The sequence below is a fragment of the Lithobates pipiens genome, unplaced genomic scaffold (genome assembly GCF_037356315.1).
Source record: "Lithobates pipiens isolate NorthernLeopardFrog02 unplaced genomic scaffold, aLitPip1_a1.2 Scaffold_22, whole genome shotgun sequence".
Classification (NCBI taxonomy): Eukaryota; Metazoa; Chordata; class Amphibia; order Anura; family Ranidae; genus Lithobates; species Lithobates pipiens.
The window spans coordinates 233,565,113-233,591,664 of record NW_027507784.1 but is presented as its reverse complement, the minus strand read 5'-3'; the positions used below and the strand labels follow the sequence as shown (position 1 = coordinate 233,591,664).

General features: G+C 45.6%; 1 protein-coding gene and 1 pseudogene across 4 annotated transcripts in view; both read left to right on the top strand.

Moving 5' to 3' along the window:
* CPPED1 (calcineurin like phosphoesterase domain containing 1) overlaps nucleotides 1–26,552 on the top strand; it is a 625,662-nt gene that overhangs the window by 491,504 nt on the left and 107,606 nt on the right. The window lies entirely within an intron of this gene.
* Nucleotides 25,455–25,573, top strand: LOC143925767 (5S ribosomal RNA; annotated as a pseudogene).

The window sequence follows — 26,552 nt, the reverse complement described above, 5'->3', positions numbered from 1 at the left end:
GGCTAAGAATACGCATGCATCATGCATGCTAGGGGGAGTGCAACTGGGGGAATCCATAGTGGAGAAGGATCTGGGGGTTTTGGTAGATCATAAGCTCAATAATAGCATGCAATGCCAAGCTGTGGTTTCCAAAGTGAGCAAAGTCCTTTCCTGTATTAAGAGAGGTATGTACTCCAGAGAGCGAGATATCATTTTTCCCCTGTTCAAATCATTAGTAAGACCTCATCTGGAATATGCAGTTCAGTTTTGGGCACCAGTTCTCAAAAAAGATATCGGGGAACTGGAGAAAGTGCAGAGAAGGGCAACCAAACTGATAAGAGGCATGGAGGAGCTCAGCTATGAGGAAAGATTAGAAGAACTGAATGTATTCACTCTTGATAAGAGGAGATTAAGGGGGATATGATCAACATGTACAAATATATAAGGGGTCCATATAGTGAACTTGGTGTCGAGTTATTCACTTTACAGTCAACAAAGAGGACAAGGGGCACTCTTTACGTCTAGAGGAAAAGAGATTTCATCTCCAAATACAGAAAGGTTTCTTCACAGTAAGAGCTGTGAAAATGTGGAATAGACTCCCTGCAGAGGTGGTTATGGCCAGCTCAGTGGATTGCTTTAAGAAAGGCCTGGATTATTTCCTAAGTGTACATAATATAACTGGGTACTGACATTTATAGGGAAAGTTAATCCGGGGAAAATCCGATTGCCTCTCGGGGGATCAGGAAGGAATTTTTTCCCCTGCTTTAGCAAATTGGATCATGCTCTGCTGTTTTTTTTGCCTTCCTCTGGATCAACTGTGGGTATAGAATTGGGGATATGGGCTGGTATGATATTATTATTATTATTATACAGGATTTATATAGCGCCGACAGTTTACGCAGCACTTTACAACATTGGGGTAGACAATACAATACAATTCAAGACAAGGGGAATCAGAGGGCCCTGCTCGTTAGAGCTTACAATCTAGGAGGGAGGGTCAAGTTATACAAAAGGGTAATAGCTGTGGGGGATGAGCTAATGGAGACAATAGGGATGTTGTTAGATGGAGGCAGGATAGGCTTCTCTGAAGAGGAAAGTTTTCAGGGATCGCCTAAAAGTGGATAAATTTGGAGACAGTCTGACAGATTGGGGTAGGGAGTTCCAGAGGATGGGCGAGGCTCGGGAGAAGTCCTGTAGGTGGATATGGGAGGAGATGATGAGGGAGCTAGAGAGCAGGAGGTCTTGGGAGGAGCGAAATTGGCGATTAGGTTTGTATTTTCAGACTAGGCTAGTGATGTAGCTGGGGGCAGAGTTGTGGATGGCTTTGTAAGGAAGTGTTAGTATTTTGAATTTAATTTGTTGGGCAAGTGGCAGCCAATGGAGGGATTGGCAGAGAGGGGTAGCAGACACTGTGCGGTTTGTAAGGTGTAGGAGTCTGGCAGCAGCATTCATGATGGACTGAAGGGGGAATAGTCTATTTAAAGGTGAACCAATGAGGAGGGAGTTGCAGTAGTCAAGGCGAGAGATAACCAGGGAGTGAATCAGGAGCTTTGTGGTTTCATTGGTTAGAAAGGGACGTAGTTTAGAGATGTTGCGGAGATTACCGCGGCAAGCTTTGGAAAGTGATTGGATGTGGGGCTGAAAGGAGAGTTCAGAGTCCAAGATAACACCTAGCACCCTGACATGTGGGGATGGGTGGATGGTTATGCCATTACTCTTGACAGAGAAGTCAGGGGAAGAGGCGCGTGGGGGAGGAAATATTATAAGTTCGGTTTTGGACAAGTTGAGTTTAAGGAAGTGTTGTGACATCCATACAGATATGTCTGTTAGTAAGTGGGTGATGCGTGAGGAGACCGATTGAGTGAGTTGAGGGGTGGAGAGATAGATTTGAGTGTCGTCAGCGTAGAAATGTCAGCTGACCCAGGGAAGAGGTGTAGATTGAAAATAAAAGAGGTCCAGTGGCAGGACAGGTTTGCACCAGCGAGAACAAGGGCAGCCACAGTAAACTACTTGCCAGATGGGGGTGTGGCCGGATGGAGATGGGTGTGAGTGAGTGAGAGGGAGTGAGAGTGTGTCCGAACTCTCTGCCTCCGCCCTGTGACTAGAGGAAGGTGAGCCGCTGGCGGCTACAGCTGCTGCCTCTTGATTTCCCTGGTTGGAGTTCTGTATCGAGCGTCCGGACCTGGCAGCGTGTACTACTACTATTGTCGGCCGGCGCTGTCGGAGATTTCCGAGATTACCCGAGGAGGGTCCCGCGGACGGCTCAGCTATCGCGAGATCTCGGCCGGAAACCCGAAGTCATACGAATCCTGTGACGCTGCACGAGGATACGCGGAGAGGGCTCTGTGACTGCCTTGGACCGATACAAGATCACTCGGTGACATTCGCTAGACTAGCCGACGGTAACCCTGGCTTTGGAATGGTGAGGTATGCTGGGTAGTCTAGCGGGACTGACGACAGAAGCGGTGTGGTGGAGACTGTGGTCTTGTCAATAATAGACAGCGGGGAGGTGCATTGGTGACCCCTGTTTGGACGAAACGTTTGTTTCCCCCCCCCTGCTTTTCTCTTGTTAACCGACAGCTGGAGAGAGCTCGCTCCATAACATAATTAATGTGGGACCTCGTTACCGTGTGGCTGGTGGATTGGCTGGTTCCCCCCCTCAGGCTCTTTGAATTAAAAGCTGGGCTTTTTGCTGAGGGGATTTGACTCAGCGATATAAACCATCATATTATTACCCTCTGCTGGCTTAGCGTTTTTTCACGCGGACTTTACCATGCTTAGTAAAAGAGCTGTGGAGGACATGTCCCATGGGGAGGGGAACCAAAAAACGCGTGCTGCCAAGGAAAAATTTAAATCAAGCCTCTGCGGCTTCGAAACTTGAGCGCTTTGCACATGCGACTTCCCCAGGCAGGAAAGTACAACACCATCCGCCAGGCCAACCTAAAACGCAGGGGACACTGGGGGATATGAGAAGTGCAGATCATCTTGCACCAGATCTTGGTACCCTACCTCCAGGAGGGGGGGTAGGTGAGTTACCCCAGGAGGAAAACAGGATGGCCCAAAGATCTGTGGGGGGCGGTGAACCTACTCTACGAGAGATATTGTTGGCGGTTAATGAGTGCAAGAGCTCTATATCTGGTCTGGACAGTCAATTAAGAAATATTCAAAATGAACTGCATGCTATGAGCCAACTATTAAGCAATACCATTGACAGAACAAATGCTTTAGAGGGAAGATTAAGTATGGTGGAAGATGAACTATCCCCCCTGCAGGAAAAAATAGTCACACTCCAGAAACAAATTATCGCACAGGCATCCAAAATCGACGACATGGACAATAAGAACCGCAGGAATAATGTGCGATTAATTGGCCTGCCAGATGGAAGCGAAGGTCCTAACCCCATAATTTTTTGTGAAAATTGGTTTAAGGAATTACTGGGAGATGTCTCCTTCTCCTCGCCCTCCTGCATCGAAAGAGCCCACAGAGTCCCTCCTAGATCTCATCTATTAGAGGGACGCTGCAGGCCAATGATACTGAAATTCATCAATTATAATGATCGAATGATTTTGATGCGGAGAGTTAGGGGATTAGGAGACATCTTCTATAAGGGGACTAGGGTATCATTTTATCCAGATTTTTCATCAGGTTTACAGAAACAGAGAGCGGAGTTTATTCCTGTTAAGCGCACCTTGCAAAAGCACAAGATATTCTATGCCCTATTGTATCCAGCCCAACTCCGTGTGTCTGCTTTGGGTTCAACATTATTTTTTAACTCCCCGCAGGAGGTTGTGAACTGGCTGGAGGAACATAAGGAGACTCTTTAGCGGTGCTTGGAGTCGGCTTGTACTAGTCTTTGTGGGGGGGGAGGGAAAAATATATATATATATATATATATTTTTTTTTTGTGTTATCAATGGTTAACAGGGTGGTGTAGGGAAGTAGATGGATACAATGAATAGTTTAGAGATTGGGGTTAATGTATTACAAGTTATTGAACACTATAGGGTGACTCACATTGTGTATATAAGATATGGTTATAGTTGAGGTAGGAAGGGGGGGGGGGGTTGTAAGGGGGAATGCAAATTTGTGTATGTATATTACCAGAAATAACTTTATTTATGAACTCATCTCAATGAAGGAATGGGGAGCTAAAATGCTACTGCTCGTTACTTGAGTGAGATGGGTAAAATGATATAACAAATTGACTAGGGAAGGGGTAAGCATTATGGATTATAGAGCACTGCGATATCACATGGCGAATTAATAATCTACACAATTTTACACTAGATGCGGTAAATGAGGTTTTATAGTTGAGTTGGGAGGGTGGGATTTGAGGGGAGGGGTGGGGGGCTTGGGGGAGGGGGCATATATATATACTTTGAGGGTAAATAATATTATAATCACCGAGTTTTTGAAGTTACAGCAGCACCTCCCCTCCCCCCCCTCTTTTTTTTTTCCCCCTCTTTCCCTCCCCTACCCCCCCCCCCCTTCCTGTCCTTTTTATAGAGGGGCATAATTGGTGTTATGGAGGGATTACGATCCCACCTTAGAAAGTGTGTTAAACGGGTATGGTAAGACCATGTGGGGGGGCGGTGAGTTTGGACACTCTTGAATGGGGTATGATTATACCGGCTACAATCGAGACCCCTAGGGGTTGCCCTGATGGGCAGGGTTGGGTGGGGGGGGAGGGAGGGGAGTCTTCGAACACGTGCTGTGAGTAATGGGGTGGTGACGGGGGACAGGTTGGGACAGGGAGTGGCGTTGGGGAGAGGAAGCGGTTCTCTCCCCCCTCTTCCTCTCCCCTCCCTGGGTATATCAATTACTGGAGCTGATGGGTAGGTGGAACATAATTTCGTGGAACGTGAGGGGCCTGGGAGACCCCAAGAAAAGGGGGTCTGTGATGTTGGAGACGGAGGGAAAGGGACCTGGTTTGCTTTTTTTACAGGAAACCCACTTAACCCCAACCACGGCCTCTCTGCTACATAATCGGAAATTCCAGGCATATTATCATTCCTTCTATTCATCGTATTCTCGTGGCGTGAGTGTGCTAGTTTGGAAGGGTACAGATTTTTTATGTAAAGAGTCTCATATAGATGGGGAGGGGAGATTTGTCTTTTTGCATTGCCTGGTGGATGGGCAAGAATATGTCTTAGCGAATATTTATATACCTCCTCCCTTCAAGTTAGAGGTTATGGATAAACTTCTCACGTTTAGCTTGGGTAAATTGGGCGTCCCGTGGATAATAGCCGGTGATTTTAATGAAATCATAGATAAGCGCCTAGACAGATTCCCTTGTCCAGCTGGGAATAGAACAGGTCGATTACATGAATTCCTGCTAGAAGTCGGATTAAGGGATATCTGGCGTATGCGACATCCTCAGGATAGGCAGTATTCTTGTTTTTCCAGTACCCACCAGACGCTATCAAGAATAGACATGGGCTTGGGGAACAAAGAGGCAGTTGGGTTGGTGACAGACATAGAATATGGGGTACGTGGGATTTCAGATCATTCCCCTTTAGTTATAACCTTGTATACGGGAGAGAGTGTCCCACTGAGAGAGTGGAGAATAAACCCCGCTTGGTTGGAACTAATTGACAGCTCTAACCTCTTAGTGGATCGAATAGGGGAATTTGTCCAAACTAACAGAGGGACAGCGGCACCTGGAATAGTCTGGGATTCCCTAAAAGCCTTTCTTAGAGGAATACTCATACAGAAAATTGCAATAACAAAACGGGAAGCTCGAGCCCAAGAGGGGAAAATTAGAAATTATGTTATCCAGGCTGAGAGAGAGTTTGTGGAGGACCCATCGCCGGGGAAACAACAGGCCTGGGTGGATAGCCAACAGGTATATAAAATGGCACTTCTAAAAAAGGTAGAGAATCAACGCATTTTCCAACGTCAATATTATTTTGGCGAAGGAGAGAAGGTGGGTCGAGTTCTTTCCCTATTGGTTCAATCTAATGGCCCCTCTACAGTAATACAGGCAATTAAAACACAGAAGGGCGATCTTGTCTCCAGGCCCCCTGAGATTATGAAGGTACTTAGTGACTATTATAGAACTTTATATAAATCAACTATACAGGATCATGAGGGTCTGGCCACTAATTTCTTGCATCAAACAGCTATCCCTATGCTTTCAGACCAGGATAAATTGAATCTAGATTTACCACTTACTTTGGAAGAACTAAAAAGTGCGATGATTAGTATGCCCAACTATAAATCTCCTGGCCCTGATGGGCTTCCAGTAGAAATTTATAAACGATATAGTGAACAGCTGATGCCGGCACTACTGGAAACGTTAAACCATGCATTAGAGGCGGGGGAGCTCCCCGCTTCAATGCTGGAGGCTAATATCACTTTAATTCTCAAAGAGGGGAAGGATCAACAAGAGGTCTCGTCATACCGGCCGATATCCCTGTTATGCTCAGATGTAAAAATCTTAGCCAAGGTCCTAGCAACCTGTTTAAATAGCTATATTCATAAATTAATACATCCAGATCAGTCCAGGTTTGTCCCGGGCAGAACAACTAACACTAATATCAGGAGGGTTTTTTTTAAATTTACAAATACCTAGAGACAATGACAGCCCAGGTGCCATACTAGCTTTAGACGCTACTAAAGCCTTTGACAGCCTGGAGTGGGGCTATCTTTGGGGCGTATTGGAAGGTTTCGGTTTTGGCCCCCTATTTATCCAATGGGTAAAATTACTTTATAGGGGACCTAGGGCCAAGATTAAAATGGGGACCCTATTTTCCGATACGTTTCATTTAGAAAGGGGTACGAGGCAGGGGTGCCCATTGTCTCCCCTCCTGTTCGTGCTGGCTATGGAACCCCTGGCTGTGCTGGCGAGATCACGCCCGGACATCCAGGGATTCCGGCGCGGACTAGAGGAGGAGAAGTTGGCCTTATTTGCAGATGATGTCCTGTTTTTTATTGGCGATGTGGGCTCTACTCTGAACAGTGTAGTGCGGCTGATGGAGGAATTTGGGCAACAATCTGGTTTGGTTATTAACTGGAGTAAATCAGCCCTTATGCCATTGTCGGAGTCTGGAGACCTAACATCGCCTACAGTCTTGGGACTAGAAGTGGTACCCAAGTTGAAATACTTGGGCGTCTGGATTCCTAGAGATATAAATCAGTATGTTGAGGAGAATCTGGTACCATTACTGGCGAAATTGAAGCAGAAGGTCAATAACTGGTGTCGTCTCCCCCTGTCTGTGGTGGGACGCTGCAACCTAGTAAAAATGATCTGGCAGCCACAGATCTTATACATTCTCCATAATTCCCCAATGAGGATCAACCAGAAGTGGTTCAACAGATTGGAGGGACTGATTCGTGAATTAATATGGAAAAAGAGACAGCCCCGGATTTGGCTGCGGATGTTGCAGCTCCCTGTGGAAAAGGGAGGAGTAGCAATACCGCATCCAAGAACATACTTTCTATCAGCCCAGCTCCAGCATTTAACTGGGGCTGGACTAGAAGGGGGGGTTGTCCAAATCATAAATTGATGATTAATAAAGCATATCATAAAACCTTAGTTTAAGTTTTGGAGGCCAACTCATTTGCTTGTAAATGCCCTACTAATGTTCTGGCGAGGAAAGTATGGCAGATAGCCAAGCAACTTCTGGGCTATGAGGGAGTAACTGAGTATACCCCCCTATGGAACAATGGAGAATTGGCTGAATTAAATTGTAAAGATCGGCCCCTGGAGTGGGAGAGGAGGGGGATTAGCAGGCTGGTGCATCTCTACCAGGGGAACATCATGAAATCTTTTGAAGATCTTCGTCAGGAATTTGGTATCTCTAACAAAACGTTTTATATATATTTGCAAGTGAGACACGGGATACAAGCACAGTATGGCACACTTATTATTAAGAGGATGAAGACCCCCCTGTTTCAGGGATTCCTCGAGCGAGGGCAAAAAAAGGGTCAGATTTCTAGCTTATATATAAAACTCAAGGATAAAGTCTTGAATGGAGAGGGACCGGATAAGAGTAGGAGAGGATGGGTGGAAGACCTGGGACCAATTGGGCAAGAGCAATGGGATGAGACCCTAGCACAGGGGAACCTGGTGTCTATCTCCCCATCGCAGCACATGTCCCACAAGCTTTTCTTATACAGGGCATACTATACCCCTAAAAAAATGTGGAAGATAAGTAGAAAGTCCAATGGCGAGTGCCCCAGATGTGGAGCACCAGGGGACCTTCTTCACATGGTATGGAAGTGCCCAAAATTATATCGGTACTGGATAGAAATTGTACATAGAATTAATAGGACCTTTAATACCACCTTGGAACCAGAAGCTAAGACTTGTCCATTAGGGATTATGGAAAGGGGTAGAATCTCTGCTGTAACAAAGATATCTATACTAAGATGCCTGTATCAGGCCAGACGGTTAATTGCGATGAACTGGCAGGCAAAAAACCCCCAGCACTACAAGCATGGGTAAATGCCATAAATTCTACAATTTGGTGTGAACGAGCAATGCTTATTAGACAAAATAACTTAAAAAAATTCAAGGTGCTATGGAATCCATAGTTGAGAGACATTGGTTACCCCCTGGATGAGATAGCGGAGGATAAGACTTAAGGTGCACTCACTCGGCTTAGGCTTGGTGTGGCTTGGGAGTTTCCCTGATGTGCCTTACTCCTGTTCCTGAAGTGACCTGCCATCCCCTTACTGGCTAGCCAGAATAGGCTTGGCCGGACTTAGCAGCACGTGTTCGTAGAATGGGGTTTTGGGGGGGGGGATAGTTTTGCAGGCGGGTCAGCGACAACTAGAGTGTCATTTATGACTATGCCTGTGGTGCTAGGTAAATTTTTGAGGAAAGAATTAGTATTTCTTGTTGTGATATATATTTTTTTTCCTGTGTTTCGAAAATTATGTTTTATTTATGTAAAAAAAATATTTTTTCAATAAAAAGTAATTAAATTAAAAAAATAAAAGAGGTCCAAGAACAGTACCTTGGGGGACTCCGACAGAGAAGGGAAGAGGAGTGGAGGAAGTAGAATTGTAAGTGACACTGAAGGTGCGTTGGGATAGATAGGATGAGAGCCACTGAAGAGCACAGTCACGGAGACCAAGGGAGTAAAGTTTTTTTTGAGGAGAAGAGGGTGGTCAACCGTGTCAAAGGCAGCTGAAAGGTCCAGAAGTAGGAGTACAGAATAGTGTCCGTTGGTTTTTGCAGTTAGTAGGTCATTTGTGAGTTTTAAAAGAGCAGTTTCTGTTGAGTGTTGAGGGCGAAATCCAGATTGAAGGGGATTAAGAAGGTTGTTTTTGATGAGGTAGTCACTCAGTTGGTTGTAAACCAGGCGCTCAAAGAGTTTAGAGGAAAATGGGAGCAAGGAGATAGGGCGTAGGTTGTTAGGATTGGTAAGGTCCAAGGATGGCTTTTTAAGTATGGGGGTGACCAGTGCATGTATTAGAGCATTGGGGAAAATGCCAGAGGTGAGGGAGAGATTGAAGATGTGGGTTAGAGAGTGTAGTATAGAGTCAGATGGCGACCGTAGTGTTTGAGAGGGATTAGGATCCAGGGGGCAGGTGGTTAGGTGGGCGTTAGTAAGGAGTTTAGCAACTTTGTCTGTAGTAGCAGTTTTGAATAAGGGGAGTGTTGAGAGTACCTGTTGTAGTGGGGTCTTAACTGGGGGAGATACATGTAGAGTGGAGATTTCATCACGGATTGTATCAATCTTGTTTTTGAAGTGATTATCAATCTCCTGGGCAGTGAGTGAGTCAGTGGGTGGAGGCGGAGGAGGACGGAGTAGAGAGTTGAACGTAGAGAAAAGTTTACGGGACTGGACGAGAAGGTATTAATAAAAGTTGTAAAGTAGGTCTGCTTGGCAGTGTGGAGGAAAGAGTAGTATTTTTGGAGGGCAGATTTGTATTGGTTAAAGTCTAGACGTTGATGATATTATTATATATATATATATATATATATATATATATATATATATATATATATATATATATATAATAATTTTTTTTTTTTGTGGTTGAACTGGATGGACTTGTGTCTTTTTTCAACCTAACTATGTAACTATGTAAGAAATGGTTGGCTCCTCCGGTCGTGGACCCCCCAGTATCCAGGTTAAATAAAGTAACCACGATCCCAGTTGAGGGGACTCCTGCATTCAAGGATCTCACGGACAGGATGGCCGAGGCGGTGGCTCATTCCTTGTTTATGGTTGTGGGGTCAGCCGTGCGACCTGTACTGGCATCCGCACTAGTGTTGCAGACACTGACTGAGTGGGAAAAACGTTTGCACCGCGAATTGGGAGAGCAACAGGCCTCCCCTGTCTGCGTGGAACTAGCAGACCAACTAGTGCAAGGCCTTAAGTACGTCTGTGACGCGGCCCTGGATACTCTCCCTCTGTTATCCAGGGCTTCAGTGTCAGCTGGGGTGCTGAGGCGCCTGATTTGGCTAAAATGCTTGTCTGCTGACCAGGCATCCAAAAAAGCCCTGACAGACCTTCCTTTCCTTGGCGACCGGCTCTTTGGAGCCTCGTTAGATGACATTATTAAAAATGCCACTGGTGGTAAGAGTACACTACTCTCACAGGCCAGGAAAGCTAATGCCGCGTACACACGAGTGGACTGTATGGCATACTTAGTTCGTCATACAATCCGACGGACAGTCTGTCGTACTTTCCACTGAACGGACTTGACCACACACGGATGCACAAACAGTCCGTCGAAAGCTTGCGCGATGACGTGTACAGCACGTACGACGGGACTAGAAATAGGAAGTCCAAGACACAGCAAAGCACCCTTCCGCCGTGTAAATCCTTTCTGGGCATGCGCCATTCTTAGTCCGTCGAACTAGCATACTGACGACCGTACTGTCCGCTGAAACCAAAGTACGACGGACAGAATTTAGAAAAAACCGAAATACTTAGTACGCCAGACTGCACGCTGAAAAAGTCTGCTGAAGCCCACACACGAGCGGATTGTCCGCTGAAATGTGTTTCGACGGACTAAGTATGCCATACAGTCCGCTCGTGTGTACGCGGCATAAGGAGCCACACCGTAGGCAAGGGCCCTCTTCTTTCGCTCACAAACGGCTTTTTCGTCCGTCCGGAGCTTCGACGAAACGTCCCCAGCCCAACAGGATGCCCACGGATGGTCTAAAACGTCCCTGGAACCGCAAGCATAACAAGCCTGTGAATAAAAGTGCAACCGCATAAAGATTTGCCCCCACACATGTCTTCGGGTGGGGGGTCGCCTTCGGGTGCTCCCGGTTATCCGACCAAAGGGTCTGCGATCTGATTTCCACAGGCTACAAGATAGAGTTTCTCCCCTGGCTGCCAAACAGATTCTTCCCCTCCAGCATACCCGTATCCCCGGTTCGCTGGGAGGCCCTGTTGGGGCCAGTAAGGGATTTGCTGAATCGTGGGGTGATTGTACCAGTTCCGGAATTGGAACGCTTCCAGGGATTCTACTCAAATCTGTTTGTGGTTCCCAAGAAGGAAGGGGTACGTCCGATATTGGACTTGAAAGCCCTTAATCACTTTGTCAAAGTGCAGAGGTTCGCTCAGTAGTCGCTGCGCTCCATCAAGGGGACTCCCTGGCGTCTTTAGACATCCAGGATACGTACCTGCACATACCCATATGCCTTCGGCATCAGAAATTTCTGCGTTTTGCAGTCGGGGAAGCCCATTACCAATTTGTGGCTCTTCCCTTTGGTCTGGCATCAGCCCCCGAGTCTTTACCAAAGTACTGGCTCCAGTATTGGCGTTGCTGAGACAACGTGGGATCGCGATCGTGGGCTACCTAGACGATCTCCTCCTGAGAGCATCTTCCGCCTCAGAATTAGAGGAGGATGTGGCGATCACCATGCAGACCCTGCAAGAATTTGGGTGGCTGTTGAACCAAAAGAAGTCAGTGATTGTACCGACCCAGCATCTGGAGTACCTAGGTTTGCTGTTGGACTCCAGGAAAGCGAGAGTTTTTTTCCCTTCAGACAAATTGAAGTCTCTCAGATCCACGGTCAAACTACTGATGAGCCGCAAGTGGTCGTCGCTCCGGTTTTGCATGCGAGTACTGGGACTCATGGCAGCTTCCTTAGAGGCAGTACCCTACGCACAGTTCCACACCAGAGTGCTGCAGAAGGAGATCTTGTTAAAATGGGACAAATCTCAGTTGTCCCTGGATCGACAGATCCAAGTGAGCCAGCCAGTCAGGGACTCTCTGATCTGGTGGTTGAGGTCCCCGGTGATTCAGTCCGGAAAATAGTTCCTTCCTCTGAAATGGACGGTGATGACTACGGACGCCAGTCTATCTGGCTGGGATGGAGTGATGGGGTTTCAGTCGGCTTAGGGCCTCTGGTCGACAAAAGATTCAGAGTTGCCGATCAATCTGCTCGAATTGAGAGCGATCAGGCTGTCTCCACACATGGTCGGTGAATCTTCAAGGACATCCGATCAGGATACAATTGGACAACGCCACGGCTGTGGCTTACGTAAACCACCAAGGGGGAACAAGAAGCTCAGCCGCTGCTCGGGAGGTCGCTCACATACTTTATGTGGGCAGAGCAACACGTACCGGCCCTGTCGGCCATTTACATCACGGGAGTGGAGAACTGGCAGGTGGACTATCTTAGTCGACAGATGCTGGACCCAGGAGAATGGGCATTGCATCCGAAGACATTCAGGCTGCTGTGCCTGAAGTGGGGCACACCAGATGTGGATTTACTGGCCTCCTGTCTCAATCGGAAGGTGTCAAGATTTCCAGGACAAGAGACCCATGGGCAGATGCGGCAGATGCACTGGTGGCTCCGTGGGATCAGTACCAGTTGATCTACGCCTTTCCTCCACTGAAACTGTTGCCATGTCCGCTTCGCAGAGTGGAAGCCGAGGGGATCCCGGTAATTCTGGTTGCCCCAGATTGGCCTCAGGGTCCTTGTTACGCAGACCTGGTGCGTCTGGTGGCAGACGCTCTCTGGCGACTGGCGTTGCGAGAGGACATCCTATCTCAAGGTCCAATTTTCCATCCTGCTTTACCATCGCTGACTTTAACGGCATGGCTATTGAGAGCCAGGTGTTGAGGAACTGGGGTCTGTCGGACATGGTGATTCCAACAATGTTGAGGGCACGGAAATCTTCTTCTCGAAGATATGCCATCGTACCTGGAAGGCCTACATCTCCATGTGTGATGAGAAAGGATGGCATCTGCGATCCTTTTCCATATCCAGGATCCTGCCGTTTCTCCAGCAGGGAGTGGACCAAAAATTGGCATTAAGCACCATCAAAGGGCAAATTTCAGCCTTAGCTGTCTTTTTTCAACGACCCCTGGCATCGCACACCTTTAGTGAGTACCTTCAATCAGGGGGTACGACACGTAGTCACTCTGGTGCGTCCACCATTAACTTCATGGGATTTGAACCTGGTGTTGTCGGCGCTTCAGAAACCTCCGTTTGAGAATATCAGGGAGATTCCCCTTTTGACTCTTTCCCAGAAATTGGTCTTTCTAGTGGCCATCACATTGGCCAGGAGGGTTTCAGAACTGGCGGCCTTGTCCTGCAAGTTGCCCTATCTGGTTATCTACAAGGATAAGGTGGTGTTGCGTCCGCAACCATCCTTTCTACTGAAGGTGGTCTCGGCTTTTCATATCAATAAGGACATTGTATTACCATCGCTGTGTCCTAAGCCGAAGCACCCCAAGGAGGTGGCCCTTCACGCACTGGACGTGGTTAGGGCCCTGAAGGTGTATTTGGCCGCCACGGCTCCCTTTCAGAAGTTGGACTCACTGTTTTTTTGCGGTGGCTGGTCGAAAGAAGGGCATGGCGGTCTCGTCGGCCACCATTTCCAGGTGGATCAGACAGATTGTAGTATAAGCCTAGGCCTTGAAGGGGCAGGTGCCCCCCTTTCCGGTCACGGCCTACTCCACAAGGGCTGTTTGACACCAAGCGGTGGTCACTCAGGGGTGTAAGGCGGCGACCTGGTCATCTATCTATACATTTACCAAGTTGTACAAGGTAGACATCAGTGCATCGGCGGATGCCTGTTTTGGCCGCAAAGCTTTCCAGGTGGCCGTGTAGTTGCAATTGAATATGCAATTAATATTTTTTCTTGTTTTTTTTCGAAAAAACGCAGTATTGTTATGTTAGTACACTGTTGCATTACTTCCACAGTTGGTTGCGGTCTTGGGGATCACTCCTGTTGAGGATACCCTTTTTTTGGTGGTGGGTTTTCCACGCACTGCTGTTTTTTTTTTTTTTTTGTTGGTTTCGTTTCACTAGTTCCCACTTGCCATGGTGGATGAAGTTTTTATGCTGTTTTCCCCACCCCTCGTTTGGCACTGCTTGGGGACGTCCCATTTTGTTACAGAGAGGAGCTGTGTCGGTCGGTGAATATAAGAGAAAATATGATTTTTTGTACTCATCGTAAAATCCTTTTCTTTGTAATTCACCGACCCGACACAGCACCCTCGCCTCCTTTTTTTCTCTTTACGTTATACTGCTTGATGACATACTGAGGCTGCTAGAGCAGACTGTGGGGATTGTAGCCTAGGCGGAACTAAGAGTTCTGAAGTGTTGTATTACAACTTTGCCTAGTAATCTCCAGTGATAGGGCTAACAACCCACTTTGTTACAGAGAGGAGCTGTGTCGGTCAGTAAATTACAGAGAAAAGGATTTTACGGTGAGTACAAAAAAATCATATTTTTTCGCCAGTGTCTAAGGTGTTGGTCACGAGTGAAGATGTGTTTGTGCTGAGCTCCACTGGAGCAATCCTTGCTGGGGCTAGCCATGCTGACCGGATCCATTCAGTGTGCTTTTTTGGGCCACATTGAATGATGCCCAGGCCTTGTATTCGAAGAAATGAGGCTTTGCCTGCGAATGCTTCTCTTTTTCTTTTTTTTGAGAGCTGGACCCTGGGATCCAGTACTTTTTGGTAGTGAGGCCATAAAGTTTTACTGGCAGGGTGCTGTTGCAGGTCCAGGATTGTGGGTTACCTCTAAGTTCCCCTGCTCCTGAAGTTTAACGGAGCCCACCGTGAAGGGTGAAGATTGGGTCTGTTGGTTTACCACAGAAAACCCCGCGGTGTAAGTGTAAGGTAAGTGTAATTTAAAAAAAAAAAATCTTAAGAAATGTCTCTATCAGATCACCTGAGGCCAGGTGACAGAGTGCAAAAGTGCACCGCTATGGTAGTGGACCCTAGGACTGACTGCTCTGGATTGTACCCAGGGAGATTCAGGAAGCAGGTCTACTGGATCACTAACACAGATCCCAGTTGGAGCTAGAGCATAGATTCCCCAGGGTGCGGAGTCTAAGAGCCAGCAAGTGTTCACCAGAGCCTCTAGTGGTGAGGATGGACTGTGCTGCAGTCTGGCTCCAGGTTGCGGCCCCTAGGGTCTCACAAGATAGTAAAGGGATAAGGCAGAAGTCAGGCCAACTAGCAGACAGGAACAACAGAGTACACACCAAAGGTTCAGGGTCACAGGCAGACAGGGATAGTCGGGGACACGCCAAAAGGTCAAGGTCACAAGCAGACAGGAATAGTCAAGAACACGCCAAAGTCGGTAACGGGGTCAAATGTAGCGCGCATGGCAGGAAACAGGAAGCCAAACACACAGTGAATACACAATGGTTGATCAGCACCGCTGGCTTGCAGTTCACAGGTTAATATAGGGTTCCCTGATAGGGCCTGGGGTGGAGCCATGATTAGAGGAGAGGTTATAAAACCCACCAGGTGGAAGTGGCTGGCCTCTTAGTCTGAACACATGAGAGGTAAGCAGACAGAGGAATATTACTGCATAACCATGACAGTCTCCTTTAAATTAATAAATGCTGTCATTCCTGTGTCACCACTGGGGGCTGTATTGAGTACACATTGTGTTTGGAAGCAGATGCTTCTTCCTCTGGCACAGTAACAGACCTCCGGTAAGTCTTGGGGGGGTCCTCACTCCCCACGGACATCCCCCTATGCCGAAATTTCTTCCCCTTTTCATTGGGGAAGGAAGCACAGCCTACGGACCCCCCCCCCCCCCACCATTTCTCCTTCCTCCCAGGGATCCCACAGGATCGAGAGCCCCCGCCACTCGCGCGGGAAAGAGGCTCTTTTTGAAAGGAAAGGTGGGGGATGGAGTTTAGCGCAGCATTGGCGTCCAGCGCGGGAGGTTTTGTTTTTAAAAAAAAATACCTCCACGTGTTTTCTGTGTAACTATGCAGGGACACAAGCAAAAGTGGCATTTAACCGCTTGCCTACTGGGCGCTTAAACACCTCTCCTGCCCAGACCAATTTCCAGCTTTCGATGCTCTCACCCTTTGAATAAAAATTACTCGGTCATGCAACACTGTAGCCAAATTATTTTTTTTGTCCTTTTTTTTTTCCCACAAATATATTTCTTTTGGTGCTATTTAATCACCTCTGGGTTTTTTATTTTTTGCGCTATAAATGATAAAAGACTGAAAATTTTGAAAAAAAAAAACGAATTTTTCTTTGTTTCTGTGATACAATTTTGCTAATTATTTTTTCTTCATAAATTTTGGACACACTTTATACTGCTACATATCTTTGGTAAAAATAACCCAAATTCGTGGATATTATTTGGTCTTTGTGAAAGTTAGAGAGTCTATAAGCTGTGATGCGAATCACACAAAATTGATCACATCTGATACTGGTGGCCGATCTCATTTCTTGCGACCCGAACAAGCTAGGAAAGTACAAATACCCCCCCAAATGACTCCTTTTTTGAAAGTAGACATTCCAAAGTATTTATTAAGAGGAATGGTGAGCTTTTTGATGTTGTAATTTTTTTTCCCACAATTCATTGAAAAATTTATTTATTTTTTATTTTATTTACATTTTTTCCACAAAATTGTCATTGTAATAGGTTATTTTTCTCACGTGGCATGTGTATACCACAAATAATGCCCCAAAATAAAAATTCTGCTACTACTCCTGAGTATTATGATACCACATGTGTGGGACTGTTTCACAGCCCGGCCACATAGAGAGGCCCAACATGCAGGGAACACCATCACGTGTTCTAGGATCTTAAATTACACATCTAACTTGTTGACCACCTATTACACTTTTGAAGGCCCTGGAGCATCAGGACAATGACACGTTACACCGACGTGGCACTGATGACAGATACCACTAATACGTGGCACTGATGACACGTGACACTGAAAGTTGGCACTAATATGTGGCATTGATGACAGATGGCACTTATACGTGGCACTGATGACACGTGACACTGATACCTGGCATTGATGACACGTGACACTGATAACAGATGGCACGTGACACTGACAGGTGGCACTGATGACAGATGGCACTGATACGTGGCACTGACGACACGTGACACTGATAGTGCACTAATTACAGATGGCACTATGTGGCACTGACGACACGCGGCACTGATGACAGATGGCACTATGTGGCACTGATGACAGATGGCACTTATACGTGGCACTGGGGACAGATGGCACTGAGGACAGGTGGCACTGATGACAGATGGCACTTGGCACAGATTGCACTGATGACAGGTGGCAGTGGGGGCAAATAGCACTGACAGGTGGCAGTGGGGACAGGTGGGCACTTTATTTTCGATTTATTTTTACAATAACCTCTGCATCTCTGCAGCAGTTCATCTCTCCCTCCTCACACGCTGTCTGTGTGAGGAGAGAGAGCGGCGCTGAGAGATAATCTCATATGTTTACATATGAGATCATCTCTCATTGGGCACGCCGATCGTGCTGTAAACGGCCGCTGTGATTGGCCGTTTACAGCGATCTGTGACTGGCTGTGTCCGGGGGACACGGCCAGCACAGGACTTCCCCAATGCGCGCCCGCGGCCCCCTCCCGGCATATAGCGTTCGCGCTGTAGCCGTCTTTTGGCTATAGTGCGGGCGCGAAGTGGTTAAGGTTGGTGACACAGGTTTTTAAAAAAAACTGACACATTTACTGCTGCATCAGGCTGAGCCTTAATAACAGTGTTGAAGCTGAACTATTGCTCAAGCAGTGCATGCAATATCTTCTGATGGTACCTCTGCTTTGTGCATCGGGCTAAGGTCAGAAGGGGGGGGTTAAAACACCACTAGAAATAGAGCTAAAGGAGTCCCCCTGTAGCTCTGGTAAACCTTCTCATCTCTACAGATGGCATCCTCCCCTGAGAAGGAGTGCTTCGTTAGAGTAAGCATCAGGGGCATGAAATGTTTACAGTTGTTTTCAACACTGCAGCCATGATGGGTTAAAAAAACTTTAATTGCACAGGTTCCCTATCATTGCCAAGGACACTCAAACAGGGGAACTAGGGGCAGGAGAACCAGCTGGTTGTCAATGTCCCCACATTTATGCTCCTTAACTGAGTATTTGGGTTCGTTAAAGCCTCCTCAGAATGTGCATGCTTTTCCTGTCCATTTATTGTCAGGAAAGCCCTTTTTTGTATTTGTGTAGATGTTAGGTACCTGGTGATGAGCCCGACTTGATGGAAGAAAACTTCTCTTACAGCTCAGGGACCACTGGAATGGAGACAGTGGCCCCGTGAGCGCAGCGGGGTAGGAGTGTCTGACTGGAAGCAGCGGCTGGTACTTCTGGATGCTGGAACTGCAGAGAAGATGGTAGACAGGCAGGCATCGATCAGCAGGCAAGGCAGCGGCAGCAAGGACCGGGTGCAGCACACTTGAACAGCAGAAGAATAGTCAGGTGGGCCGGGTCACAATGGATAAGCAGACAGGTAAGTACAGCAGGCAGAAGAGAAAGGCAGGCAGGCAGAGGTTCGGCAACAGAGGTATAGTCCAAAGCAAGGTCAGGTAGGCCGAGGTCAGAGCAGGAGAGGTCAGCGAGGTCAGACGGTAGCCGGGCCAGATATCACAACAGCAGGCAGATAGCAGGTAGTTCGGGTACAGAGCTGCAGACAAACGGCACCGAGTAGATGCAGCAGCCTTCTTTAAATAGGCCCACTGGCGCCAAACCACGCTAACACACGCACGCCGCGGACGCAAACATCGCGAACGGTGCGATTGCGTACACGCACGCGCATCCGCCCGTTCCATGCGGGAGAAACCCTGACAGTAGATCTCCCAGATGAATGTTATTTTCCTCCTAAGAAAGTTTTTATACTTTATCCTATGGTGGAGGAAATTTACTAAGTACAGTATACTAGCATTTAACACAGTATATCCTAAAAGCACGGCCGAGGGAGGAGCCCAATGGCGTGCATCCTCACCTAGAGCGTGCAGGAGAGAATTGGGTCTCGTTCCCTGTTCTGATTCTGACTATGACTGCCTGAACCTGTTTGGATGCCCCCCCCCCCCCAACCTCAGCTGCACTTTGCACTCCGATTACTCCCTTGAATGAATAGGGGACAGCTAAAGGTCTGCTACTTTACCCATACGAGAGCCGCCCTCGTTGAAGAAATTCGGAGTGTTCCCTGGGGCTGGGCTTGGTGGAACGAAGCGGCCTGTGTGGACGCCTGGCTCATAAGAGGAGAGTGAGGCAGACTGTTAGCTGCAACCCCTGATGCTCCCCTGCTCTCCTTGGTAAGCCAAAACACTGAATCAGTGGATCTGTCAGTCTGTAGGGAGAGTGGCTAGACGGAGATTGTCAGTCACCCTCCCCCAGAACATCACTCTTCTCCCCCGTATAACTGTCCGGTCGGGCAGCAGAACGGGTTGAATGAAGTGGAGAGAGCTCCTCTGGGGATGATATAAACACGCTCCAGGGAATAGTAGCCAGAAACCGTTGATATTACCTCTAAGGACCCTGGGAACAGATTAAACAGCAGAAAGAAGTGGCGACCGTGAGTGGCTCACATTCTTTTCCCCCCTATCCCCTCCGACCCTTTCCATGCTCAGCTGGACCGAAAGGGCAATGAAGTGTACTAAGGCTGACAAGACGCACCCAAGGATAAGCATCGGTGCGGTGAGTACACCACAAAATTATTTATGGATAGGTTATCCTGTGAAACCATCTTACGCTTACTATGTGCATAAGAAATTTTATTTTCAACATGAATATCAAAGAGAAATAACATCACGTCACTTAAGAACAGTTATATTATAAACTTTCTTACAAAATAAATAGCTTGAGATAGAAATAAGGGACAAACAGAAAATCCATGAAAATACAGTTTCTCTGGAGTGTATAAAAACAGCATAATTGACCGCAAGGGACACGAGAAGGTCAAACGATCCTAGAAGGGACCTGGGTGGTGTCATAAGTCTTTTGGATGGACTAAAAAGCCCACCTTACTTGCCTATGACAAATTGTTAAACGAAGCAGAGAGCAACGAAGGGGAAGGAAGACGGTACGGGGAATTCATAAAAATCTCGACCATATTTTAGAACAAGTGGAATAAGTGGGAAAAAAAGAACCGAAAGTAACAGTATCAATATGGGGATATTAGAAGCAGTAATTGAATCCTTGAAAAAAGTGCAACAAGAACAAGCATATAAATTAGAGGATCAAGAAAACAGGAATAGAAGAAAAAGCATAAGGATATGCGGCGTTCCCGGAAACCTCCTATCAAGAAGATTGAACAGAAGTCCTAAAAAATTTGTAATCCTTTGATGGACAAAGAAATAACAAATCCAATAAAAATAGAGAGAGCCCATAGGATAAAAAAGCCAAAAGAACTCCCACAGGAGAATCCAAGAGACATCATTGAGCGATTCAAGAACCGGGAAGACAAAAATTACCTATGGCGAAATCTGAGAGAGAAACCGCCCATAGAACATGAAGGAAATCACATTCAATTATATCAAGATTTATCACAGGAAACTTTCAAAAGGAGAGCTTTAAAACCTTTACTAGCAATCCTATGTGAAAATGATGTCCAATGCAATTGGGGTTTCCCGTCATGTCTAATTGGCAGGAAAAATAGACGCACAGCTAGACTGAGATTCATAGAAGACACCATGGAAATTTGTAGAAAATTGGAGCTCCCCATATCGAAAGATTGCATAGAAAAAAGGCTGGGATAACAAAACAGTTTACACAGCTGCAAGAGTAAACATTGTTCTTAAATAGAAACTATTGTGGGGCGGGCTTGGAAAGGAAGCATGAAAAGACTAAAAGTAAACAGGAAATAAGGGACCCGGACTCCTGGCAGGCTCTGGTACCATCTCACTGGTAGAGGGTGAGATGAGTTCTGACAACACAAATCAGAAATCCACATCAATTAAACAAGGTCATCTAATCCCAGCACCATTCTTCAATGGATCATGATCTCGATAGCCCATCTGGTGCACAATGTCAAGAAAATAAACAATTAAGACTGATAAAAAAAAATGCATAGTCACCAACTTCTCGATTGCAGAGGTTATTGTAAAAATAAATCGAAAATAAAGTGCCCACCTGTCCCCACTGCCACCTGTCAGTGCTATTTGCCCCCACTGCCACCTGTCATCAGTGCAATCTGTGCCAAGTGCCATCTGTCATCAGTGCCACCTGTCCTCAGTGCCATCTGTCCCCAGTGCCACGTATAAGTGCCATCTGTCATCAGTGCCACATAGTGCCATCTGTCATCAGTGCCGCGTGTCGTCAGTGCCACATAGTGCCATCTGTAATTAGTGCACTATCAGTGTCACGTGTCGTCAGTGCCACGTATCAGTGCCATCTGTCATCAGTGCCACCTGTCAGTGTCACGTGCCATCTGTTATCAGTGTCACGTGTCATCAATGCCAGGTATCAGTGTCACGTGTCATCAGTGCCACGTATAAGTGCCATCTGTCATCAATGCCACATATTAGTGCCAACTTTCAGTGTCACGTGTCATCAGTGCCACGTATTAGTGGTATCTGTCATCAGTGCCACGTCGGTGTAACGTGTCATTGTCCTGATGCTCCAGGGCCTTCAAAAGTGTAATAGGTGGTCAACAAGTTAGATGTGTAATTTAAGATCCTAGAACACGTGATGGTGTTCCCTGCATGTTGGGCCTCTCTATGTGGCCGGGCTGTGAAACAGTCCCACACATGTGGTATCATAATACTCAGGAGTAGTAGCAGAATTTTTATTTTGGGGCATTATTTGTGGTATACACATGCCACGTGAGAAAAATAACCTATTACAATGACAATTTTGTGGAAAAAATGTAAATAAAATAAAAAATAAATAAATTTTTCAATGAATTGTGGGAAAAAAAATTACAACATCAAAAAGCTCACCATTCCTCTTAATAAATACTTTGGAATGTCTACTTTCAAAAAAGGAGTCATTTGGGGGGGTATTTGTACTTTCCTAGCTTGTTCGGGTCGCAAGAAATGAGATCGGCCACCAGTAAACCTGGCCGTTGGTTGTGGAGGCCTGCGACGAGTTATCGCGGGATTTGAAATGGTGGCAACCAACTAACTTTACTGCGCTCCACTATACTACTATTGAGCATGCACGGGAACGAGCAAAGAATGCTGGTAGCTCAGCATCAAGGGAAGAAGGAAGTAAATGCTGTCGGGCTAATACTTGTGGGCTTCACATGCCCACAAGCTAGATGAAAAAAACAGCCAGACAGATTTTATATAAGTTGATCTTTACAACAAAAGCGGACATCGGCGCAAGCTCAATCTCCAAAACAGTGAGTTTGCAAGTGTCAATGTTTGATTGTGTTAATGTTTGCCAAAATAAAAAAAACAGTGGTGCGCCGCTTTAAGAATGTGGCGAAAGAAAGGTACATGTGGGGTAATAAGCCTGGGAAATACTTAGCAAAAATATCAAAGAGAACAAAAAAAACCTTAAACTTTATTGAAATTATAAAAAATTAGAAAGGTGAAATGAAATATAAAACAACGGAGATGGCTAGCGCCTTTAAAACATATTACAGTGCATTATATTCAATTTGAAATAAGGATGTATACGAAAATAGGAAGAGATTAGATATTTCTGTATTTTAGATTTCCTAACGGAAGTTAACCTACCAAAAATAACAACAGAAAGTGCAAAACTACTAGACAACTCAATTACCCAGGATAAAATTTATAAAGCTTTAAGCCCCATACACACATCAGATTTTCTGCTGGTTTTTGTCTTCGGATTTACCAAAACCATGTAGTGCAAGGGCCTGCCTGATTGCATGCAAATTGAAACGCCTAAGGTTTGACCTTCTATTATATGGTTTTGGTAAATCGGAAGACAAAAATCAGCAGAAAATCTGATAGTGTGTATGGTGCTTTAAAGGAAACACCAGGAGGGAAAATCCCAGGCCCAGATGGCTTTTCAATTAAATACTACAAAAGATTTAAAGAACAACCTGTCCCAGAATTATGTAACTATTTGAATAAAATAGGGGAAAGTGAGAAAATAAGAAAGGAATCCCTTCTGGCAAATATTTCTGTTATACCAAAGCCAGGGAAGGACAGAACAAATTACTCCAACTATCAGCCCATATCGTTATTAAATGCCAATACAAAATTATACGCAAAAGTGCTGGCAACGAGATTAGAAAACTTTATGCCGGAACTAATCAATGTTGATCAAGGCAGTTTTGCACCAGGAAGAGAGGGTAGGGACAATAGTATAAGAACCATGCTACTAATGAAAAAGGAAAAAGAAAAGGCATTTGATCGATAGGGGTTTTATGATGGAGACCTTTCGTAGTATAGGGCTGGGACCAAGAATTATAAGATTGATGAGTAACTTGTATAAACATCCAACAGCCAGGGTGGGGGTTAACGGGAGTATGTTGTGTGCTTTTGAGATGTTCAACGGGACAAGACAGGGGTACCCGCTTTTGCCACTCCTGTATGTAATCACTTTAGAACCATTATTAACAAAAATACAAAATAAAATGGACATAGGAGGAGTAAAACTGGGCGAAGAAGAGCATAAAGTTGCTGCATATGCAGACGACATACTCCTATATATGACCAGACCATGGCTGTCACTACCCTGCCTAGTTAAAGAATTCAAGGAGTATGGAGCACTTTCGAACTTTAAAATAAATCCCTTAAAAATGGTAATATTGAACCTAGGAATACATATAAAAGAGGAAAAACTACTACAGCAAGAATTCCCTTTTACTTGGGAAAAGGAAGAAATAACATACCTAAGAATTAAAATAACGCTACTCAATGAAATGAAAACAGAGATTAAAAAAATATAGCAAGGAGCCCAATCTCATGGATAAGGAGAATAAACATGCTTAAAATGTTGATTTTACCAAAAATAATACATCAATTCCAGATGCTCCCGATAGGAATACCATCAAGCTTTTTTAAGGTAATAAAAACAATATTTCTGAAATACATATGGCAGAATAAAAAATGTAGGGTAAATAACAATTTGCTAACTAGGAAAAAAAAAGAGGAATGGCACTATCCGTTAATTTCACTTGCGGGCACAAATTTTTTCACACCAGGGAATGGATCTACGGCTAGGAAAACAAATGGGAAACGCACAATTAAACAATATTATAACGCACGGGGAAATCAATATTAAACGGGATCTAATGAAGAAGCACAGGTGGTTTTATTTAAAAGATTGTGGGTATTTACAAGTAAAACATTTTGTAAACACAATCCTCCAACCAATTAGAGAGGAGAAAGAATTACCTCTCTAATTGGTTGGAAAAGCTTTGCTATGCAAAAAAAACCTCTAAAACATGGCCTATCTCAAATATATGAAATTCTAACAAAATGGGAACAGGATATGGGCCTAAAATTAGATGAAATGCAAATAAGGGCAGTATACAACTATGCCTGCGATATAACCTCGATAGAGTGTAAATTACCAGTGCATGGTACGTTGGCATTTGACACCAGAAAGAATTAATAAAATCCAGCCAAATAAGTCCTGCTCACCAGAAATTTCTACGCTTCAAGATAGAAAATCTTTATTTCCAGTTTGTAGCTCTACCTTTTCAGTCTAGCTACTGCACCTCAAATGTGTATAAAGATCCTGGCCGCTCCTTTAGCCAGGTTAAGAGCTCAAAGTATAACGATACTAGCCTACTTGGATGATCTACTTTTGATAGGTCAATTGGTTGCTCGTTTAAACCAAGATCCGATTACCACAGTCAGCTACCTGAAATACTTGGGTTGGCTCGTCAACCTGGTAAGATACTCCTTAAAACCATCAAGGAGATTGCAGTACTTAGGGCTGATCATAGATACAGTCCACTAAAGGGTAGTTGTACCCCAGGAAACAAAGTATCCTTCTATTTATCTTTGCATGTGTTTATTAGGAAAGATGGTAGCTTCTTCATGGCCGTTCCTTATGCATAGTTCCATTGAAGACTGCTGCAAAACAGTATCCTGTCAACTTGGAACAAGAAGATCCAAACTCTGGACTTTGCATTGTGTTTATCCGTCAAAGTGCGTTAGAGTCTCAATTGATGGTTGATATGCAAAAATCTTCAAAAAGGAAGATCCTTTTATACCAGTCACCTGGAAAAGTGGTAACAGATGCAAGTCCTTTCGGCTGGGGAGCAGTTCTGGAAGAAACATCTGTCCAAGGGAAATGGTCCAGATCAGAAATTACCTTGCCCATCAATATTCTGGAGGCCTGGAACGCTCAGACTATTGTCCTGTAAGGATCCAGCCTATGGCCACATCACCCTGAAAGCGCCTGATCTCATCTGATCTCGGAGGCCAAGCAGGGTCGGGCCTCTTTAGTACCTGGATGGGAGACCACCTGGGAATACCAGGTGCCGTAGGCTCAGTCCAACAATGCTACAGTGGTGGCTTATCTCAGTCCCCAAGGGGGCATGAGAAGTCGTGCGGCCCAGAAAGAGGTGATTTTTTTTTCCGTCTTGGGCAGAAAGCAACATTCCTTGCCTATCAGCAATTTCATTCCAAGAATGAAGAATTGGCAGGCGGTCTACTTGAGTACTGGTTCCTTCTCCCTGGCATCATTCTGTCAATATGCCAAGAGGAGTTCTGGACATGGGTCTATTGGCATCCGGGTTCAACAACAAGATCGACAACTTTGTGTCAAGGAAAAAGGATCCGATGGCATGCGAAACAGATGCCTTGTTATTTCCATGGGATCAATTTTTCACTGATCTATGCTTTCCCTCCTGTTCTGCTTCCTTGCCTTTTTCACAGAAGCATGCAAGAAGGGAAGGAGATGATTCTTGTGGCCCAGGAGTTCTTGGTTTACAGTGATCATAAAGATGGTGGTAGGCGACCATTTGGCCAGACCTTCTTTCGCAAGGGTCCGGTATTCCATCCTTCCTTACAAATTAACTTTAATGGTTTGGCTATTGAGACCCCCATTCTAAAATAAGGCAGTGGGCTGTCAGTAGTTTCTACTTTGGTTATGCTAGGAGGCTGGCCTCCAGTGTCACATACTAATTGAGTCTGGAAGGCATATGTCTACTGGTGTGAATCCAGGGATTGGCACCCCAGGAAATATGTTATGGGTAGAATCCTTGAATTCCTACAGATGGGGTTAGAAATGAAACTGGCCCTGAGTACTTTAAAAGGCCAGATATCGGCCTTCTCTGTTTTTTGGGGTTTTTTTTCCAACGACCACTTACTTCTCACTCTCTGGTTCTTAACTTATTCAGGGGGAAACGTGTATTAAATCCTCCAGTTAGGTCACCCCTGATTCCTTGGGACTTGAGATTAATCCTGTCTGTTTTACAAAAACAGTTTGTTTTTTTGTTTTTTTTAGCCAATTCTGGATTTTTCCCT